This window comes from Cryptomeria japonica, chromosome 9 (genome assembly GCF_030272615.1).
Source record: "Cryptomeria japonica chromosome 9, Sugi_1.0, whole genome shotgun sequence".
Classification (NCBI taxonomy): Eukaryota; Viridiplantae; Streptophyta; class Pinopsida; order Cupressales; family Cupressaceae; genus Cryptomeria; species Cryptomeria japonica.
The window spans coordinates 418,911,003-418,918,248 of NC_081413.1; positions in this window are offsets into that span (position 1 = coordinate 418,911,003).

Sequence of the window (7,246 nt, forward strand, 5' to 3'; positions counted from 1 at the left end):
ATGAGACACTTGGGTGTTTGTGCCACATTGGGATAGTGTGTGCAGGAGAAATTCCACCTTTTATGGTGTTGATCTTGTTATTACACTATCATATCCACTTATTGTGGAGTGATAATTCCACCTTCGGTGGGTGATCCACCTCATGTCGACTATCATATTATTTCTCCTACCTACCCACACCTATTTCTTACCTACCCTTGTTTCTCATTGAGCCACATGTCATATTTGTGTGCTCATACATCCATATGGCCTTGCCTATATAAGCAGGCCTCTATTCATTGTATTTGTTAATCCAGTTGATTATTGATCATTTTCTATTGATGAGAATACAGTTTATTCTTGTCCTATATTGTGTCTCTATTTTGTACATTTCATTGAGCTCTTGATCTTGGCAAAATCTAACACTTATTAATCACAGGAAGTGATCAACTTATAAAACAATGCAAGAATGATCTATCTAAAGAATTTAATATGAAGGACATAGGATTCCTTCATTACTTCCTAGGATTAGAAGTATGGCAGAATTCTGACAACATCATACTAAACCAAGGAAAGTACACTTTGGATATTTTGAAGAGATTCAGAATGCTAAATTGTAGACCCATGACCTCTCCTATGGAAACCAACTTACATAAACTTAAAGAAGTAGCAGCAGAGTCACAACCCACTAATTCTACTCAATACAGACAAATGATTGGGTCCCTGATGTATCTTGTAAATACAAGACCAGATATCTGTTATGCAGTCAATGCTCTAAGTCAATTTATGTGTGAACCAAAGGAGATACACCTAGTTGTAGTGAAGCACATTATGAGGTACCTACAAGGTACTCTAAACCTTGGTCTCAAATACAAGAAGGTTGAGATAGACTTACATGTTTTTACAGATTCAGATTGGGCTAGAAGTGTAACAGATAGGAAAAGCACTTCAGGGTGTTGCTTCAATCTAGGTTCAGCTGTGATATCTTGGATCAGTAGGAATCAGTCTTCTGTAGCTCAAAGTTCTACTGAAGCATAATACATTGCAGCTTCTATGGCTGCCCAAGAGGCAGTATGGCTCAGGGAGTTGCTTGTAGGATTATTTGGAGAACCTATGAAACCCTGTTATACACTGTGACAATCAGAGTTGCATAAAAATTTCAATACACCCAGTGTTTCATGACAGATCCAAACATATTGAGATTACATACCACTATGTGCGAGATATGGTAGATAGGAATGCAATCCAACTAGAATATGTTTGTACAAGAGATCAAACTGCAGACATTCTGACCAAGCCCCTTTCCAGAGTGAAGGTTGATCACTTTAGAAAAGGTTTAGGTATTACAAAAAGGTAAACTGCTTTGTAATCTATATTTGAATACCCATAAGATGTTTAATGTGTAAACCTCTTTGTCATGTTAGGACAAATTTTTGGATTCTATCCCCTGGGTTCACATCTAAGAGGTGACGATCTCTCAAGATAGTGAACGCTTGTATAGGGACATTATAAGGTGAAGATCTTATAGTGTCCAAACCAGTTATCATGTTGGATCTTTGGTATGTCATGGATGTGCCATGGTTGTGTTGTGATAAAACATTTGTATAAAAGTGTTAGTGCACTTATCACAACTAGGATAAGGTGAGAAATTAATCTTTCTCATATGATTATCCTTAAGTATTGCATGTAGGCAATACTGATATCACATGCTTAGGTGATATCTTGTCAATTGCAAGATTGATATAATGAACTCTAGTATCACGTGTTTATGTGATACTTCATACCAAATGATTAGGTGTTATGATTCCCATGGATGACTAAAATGATCACTATCAAATAAATTATGATGTTTGAATATATTGTCTACATTCATCTTACCTAGCTAAGAGGGAGTGTCAATGCATAATAGCTTCGGTAAGATAAATGATTGAATGAGAGATAAATGATTGAATGAGAGATAAATGAAGTCTCTCATTCAATCATTTATCATATCAATAACTATGATAAAACCATCAAGCAATTAATTCATCCTTAATAGCCATTCTATATTTGCATATGGACAAACTATTGATTAATCATACTATGTATCTTCCTCATGTTCATCTATCTAATGAATCTTGTATTTAGATGAATATTGATTAAACTTAATAATGATGACACTGATTAATATATATCGGATTGCATATTATATTAGATCTGGTTGCATATTATATCGAGGTACATGTAATATATATCGGAATGCATATCGGGTGGTATTATGTTGGTCACTGATAGTTATCGATGTGTTAGTCTACACCGATAGTTATCAGTTGTCAAGGCTAACACACCGATAACTATCAGCTGTTAGCATTGACAGTCATCGATATACTATCGGGTGTTAGCGCTTGGTAAACACCGATAATCTTCGGTCATACTCCACACTGATTGGCATTTATGTAACATGTTGTTTGTTAGTATAAACAAAAAGGCACGATCAAGTAATGTCTTGATTGGTCATGACCGATCAAGGCATTGCTTGACCGTGGCTCATTTGTCATATACTTATAGTAAGTGGCATTCTTGAGATAGGACATAGAAAATATTAAATGTTCCTCTCATCTGCCACAAGCAAGAAGATAGTAAGATATATACAATAAGAAAGTAATAATACCAAATTAGATAATAGAATATAACTTGCATATTGAATGTAAATTGAACATCTTTACATTGTGTGCCTTTGTGTCTTTACCTTTGTTTTCCTTTTTGTCTTTTTGGTTTTCATTTTCTTTTGTGTGCCCTTGCATATGTTTGAGTGAGTTAAGATCTTAATATTGAGGGCTTGTCTTCTCAAAATTAGTGATATCTTATACTCTCTGTGATCTTGCTCCACATTCCTCATCTTATTCATCTCGTTTTCTTCTACTTTACCGTGAGTATTTGCATAGGCTCATACTTCCACTAAAGTGGGGGCTAAATGTAGCATCCTAAAATTTCACCCTTAAAAATTTTGACCACATTTGGGCCCTCACTTTAGTGTTCTCATCCTCGTGTTTGATCAGGACATATTTGTACCTCCACCATGCAATAAACATCACATTTTCATATTTTACCATTTTGGAACCCCTTAACCCTATCCCAATTTGGGTTAGGACTAGGGCGTGGCACCATGGTCCTCCCTAATTGGGGCCTAATTTGGACCCTGAGCCTCATCTCAAATTTGAGTAGGAATTACTTATTCATGTCGACCTATGTCAAAAAATTAATATGTTTGACGATAGGTAGGTATATAAGGAGGTCTTCCCCTCTCATTTGGATAAGGAGATAATAATAGGGATAAGGCAAGGGGATTACATTCAAGAAATAAAGCATCCAAGCATTGGAGCATTCATCATCAAGTATCTCTAGAGGTCTCCAAGGCTACATAATCTTCATCTATCCATTGTGGAGCAACATTACATCCATCATTTGCAAGCATGAGTGTGTGTTAGGTTTTTGTCATGTTCATGCCATTTCATACAACATATGTGATTACAATCAAGAAGAAAAGCATCATCATCATTCATTACAGATCTGAAGGTATACATTTCCATCATTTTATTTCAAACATTTGTAATATTTCATTCAAGGTTGATTCCTCAATCGAGGTTTGACTTAGGCAAACCTCTTTTCCCAACCTTTTTCCCTTTCTTTATGTGTGCAAGAAACAGGTGTGCAACTGCACTTCTGGAAGTAATTTTTTGACCCAGAGACGGAAAACCCTTTTTGACACACAAAAAATTTGGAAGACCAAGAGGCAGCACCACAATCCCTGTTTTTTCGGGGTATTTTTATAGGGCAAATCCGAATCAACTTATATTAGTCAGATCCGGGTGCATGACAAAATCCCAAACCTATAGCTCGGTATTTTCTCAGTTTTGTCTTCAATTTCAACACTTTACCCTAAATTAGCATTTCAACTTACAAAAGAGAGAAAAATGTTAGAGTATTTGGTTATTTACTTGATTAATTAAATAATATTTGTTTAATTATTTAAGTTCCCTTTATCTCTTTTACACTTAAGCTATCTTTAGGTGCATATAATTAATTATTATGTGCAAACCGAGGTTTTCCCTTTTAGGGTTTCTTGACCTATTAAAGGTTGAGTTCTTTCTTTTCATTGTAAGAATCACATTACATATTTTTATGAATATTGAGCTCTCTTTTTTAGCATATTCTCTGGGTATTTATTTTTCAGTATTTGCTTCCTTGCTTCTCCTTGTAACGGGTTTTTCAGCTTGCAGAGATTATTTGGGCTCCTATGGTGTTGTATTTTCTCAACTCCTATAACGGCGACCAGACCTATCAGTCCAGCCCCCTGCCAACCTCGGCCTCCAGCCCCTCGCCAGCCTCGACTTCCAGCCCCCTGCCGACCTCGACCCTCAGCCCCTCACCAGCCCCGGCTTCCGGCCCCCGCCAGCCATGCAGCACCCACCAGCAGCCCCACCTCCCCGGTCGTCGCTGCTCCCCGGCCCGCCACCCGCACTCAGCCACTGCTCCGCTCTGTGGCCACCTCCACACTCCGGCCACCTCCCGCCGCCTGCTGCACTGCCGGAAACCGCCACCAAGCTCAGCCACTGCCTGGACACCACCGCCCAACCACCGAGGAGCCACCCGTCCGCCACCAGAGTGCCACCCACTAGCCACCGGACCACCGCCCAGCCACCAAACTCCCTGGTTTGCCTCTTTCAGGGGGGGTTTGGTTTTTTGGCCATATCTTGGGCATATGGAGTCATTTTTTTCAAAAATGAATAGGTGTCAAAAAGCTGGTTCTGAGCCTGACCTCGTGGTGTTGGTATTTTTTTCCAATTTTGCTGTTTGACTATTTTTTTTCTAGTCAAAGTGAGGTCTAGTTTTTGCACTCTAAGAGCCATAGAATGAGCATCCGACCTCTGTTTTTCCAAAACTTTATATTTTCGGAAAGCGTGTACTGTGTACTTTCCAGCCATATGAGTTTTATTTCTAGATTCTACTCCATGCATATTTTATTTAGTTTTTTTCTTTTCAGCACTCTGGTGGATATCTTGGTTGTTTCAGGTCCTGGGATCTATTTCATTGGATAGGATGTCTCTATTTTGGTTCTCATTTCTATTTCCAGTCTTCTTATCATTGTAGTATTGTAATTATGCAAACGCACTGAGATAAAGTGCCATCATGCATTGTTTACTTGGAATCTTGCACATCTTGTGCCTTGTTGTACATGTACTATAGATAAAGTGCCATGAGGAGGTTGATGTTTGCCTGTTGTTTGCCATCTTCCTTTGTCCAGTGAGTGTTCCTTCCATGACATTCGCCTCATGATGTGTGTCAAGTGAGTGTTCCTTCAATGAAACCATGTACTTTTCTTAGCACCTTTGATGTTCCTGGTTCTTCGTCATGCAGTTCTTCTTGGCAGTTCTTTTCAGTGTTCCTGTCCCTCTCCCTCTTCCGCATTATGGGGAGGTTTATCCTGTTCGTTCTAATGCTTCCGTGGTTCGATTTATTAGCTCTTCAGGCTTTGGTTTCTCATGCCATCTGTATCTTTGAGTTCAGTGTTTGGCTTGTTTGCCATCTGATTCAAGTAGTGTCATTTGAGGGCACTCATGCAAATTACATTCTTCTCTACCTGGTCATGTTCTATTTTAGTGGAGGTTCTTCAGATCAACAGTTATTCTTTGACAGAGTTTGCAGGTTCTTCATGCTTCAGTGGTGTTCTTTTCCATCACTTTTTGGAGTAGAGTTTTGTTCCCATGTGGTTTTCTCTATTTCTCTAGTTCATAGAGATTTCATTGTATTTGGGTACCTGATCAGGCCTTGTTGTCGGGACCCATCTTTATTGCTTTTAGTAGTTGTTCTAGGTTTTAGCTTCTCCCTAAGTCTAGCTTAAGGGGGGTGTTAGAGTATTTGGGTATTTACTTGATTAATTTGTTTAATTATTTAAGTTCCCTTTATCTCTTTTACACTTAAGCTAACTTTAGGTGCATATAATTAATTATTTTAATTAATTATTATGTGCAAACCTAGGTTTTCCCTTTTAGGGTTTCTTGACCTATTAAAGGTTGAGTTCTTTCTTTTCATTGTAAGAATCACATTACATATTTTTATGAATATTTAGCTCTTTCTTTTTTAGCATATTCTCTGTGTACTTGTTTTTTTGTATTTGTTTCCTTGCTTCTCCTTTTAACAGGTTTTTCAGCTTGCAGAGATCATTTGGGCTCCTATGGTGTTGTATTTTTCTCAACTCCTATAAAAAACACATCATAATCAATCCATTTAGTATTCAATCCTTATCTAATTTGTGATTGAATCTAGTGAAATCCCCCCTCTTTTGAATGTAAAGGAAATCTCCCTTCAAAGAAAAAATTGATTTGGTAATTTCTCCTTCTAAAGTTGCAAATTGCCAAATCAAAATTTCCCCTTTACAATATTAAGTACTCCAAAATACCATCTATTTTTGTGATTGTGATAAACATACCAATGGAGCAAGATGACCAATAAAAGACAACCAAAATGAATAAAAATATATATTCAACATCTCATCAATAATATGCATAATAGGGGCAACCAAAGATCATTATGAAGATTCTAAGACTTAACCACCACTAGACTTTTTCCAAGACAATTCACAAATAGAGTGACCATAGTATTTTTTACCCATTTAAGCAACCATGCAAATCTATAATTGCTTTCATCTAGAACACAATGAACTTACCACAAATTTTGGTTAGCATGTAAGACCTACAAAACCATCTTTGTAAATTTGAAATCCACTTAAACTTCTAGACATATACATAAAAAATTTCATTTTAACAATGGAATGTGAATAGATCTATGAACCCATAACTTTTAAAACATGAAAATTAATTGTAAGAACCTACAAGACAACCAATTTGTATAGGTGCTCATAAAAAATGAAACATATCATCTCCACAACCCATATAGAAACAGGGGAACTAGGTTGTTTGGGAGCTTAAAAATAAACTACCTTAGTAACTTGCAACGTATTTGTGGCCTATCTTCTAATACTTTCATGTAACTAGGAGCTAAAACCATGAACACAACATAAGAACCCCATTTTGTAGCTCAAACAACAAGTGCTTCTTCATGTGCTAAGGGTGTTAAAAGTGACCATCCAACATAAACACCTTTTCACTGCACATGACCAAAATGTAAAGGAACAAAACTACCAAACAAGATGATACTCACATATTATTAAACTTGAGATCTAATTTACTATTTGTGCAAGAAACATGACCAACTCCATAAAGTTCCA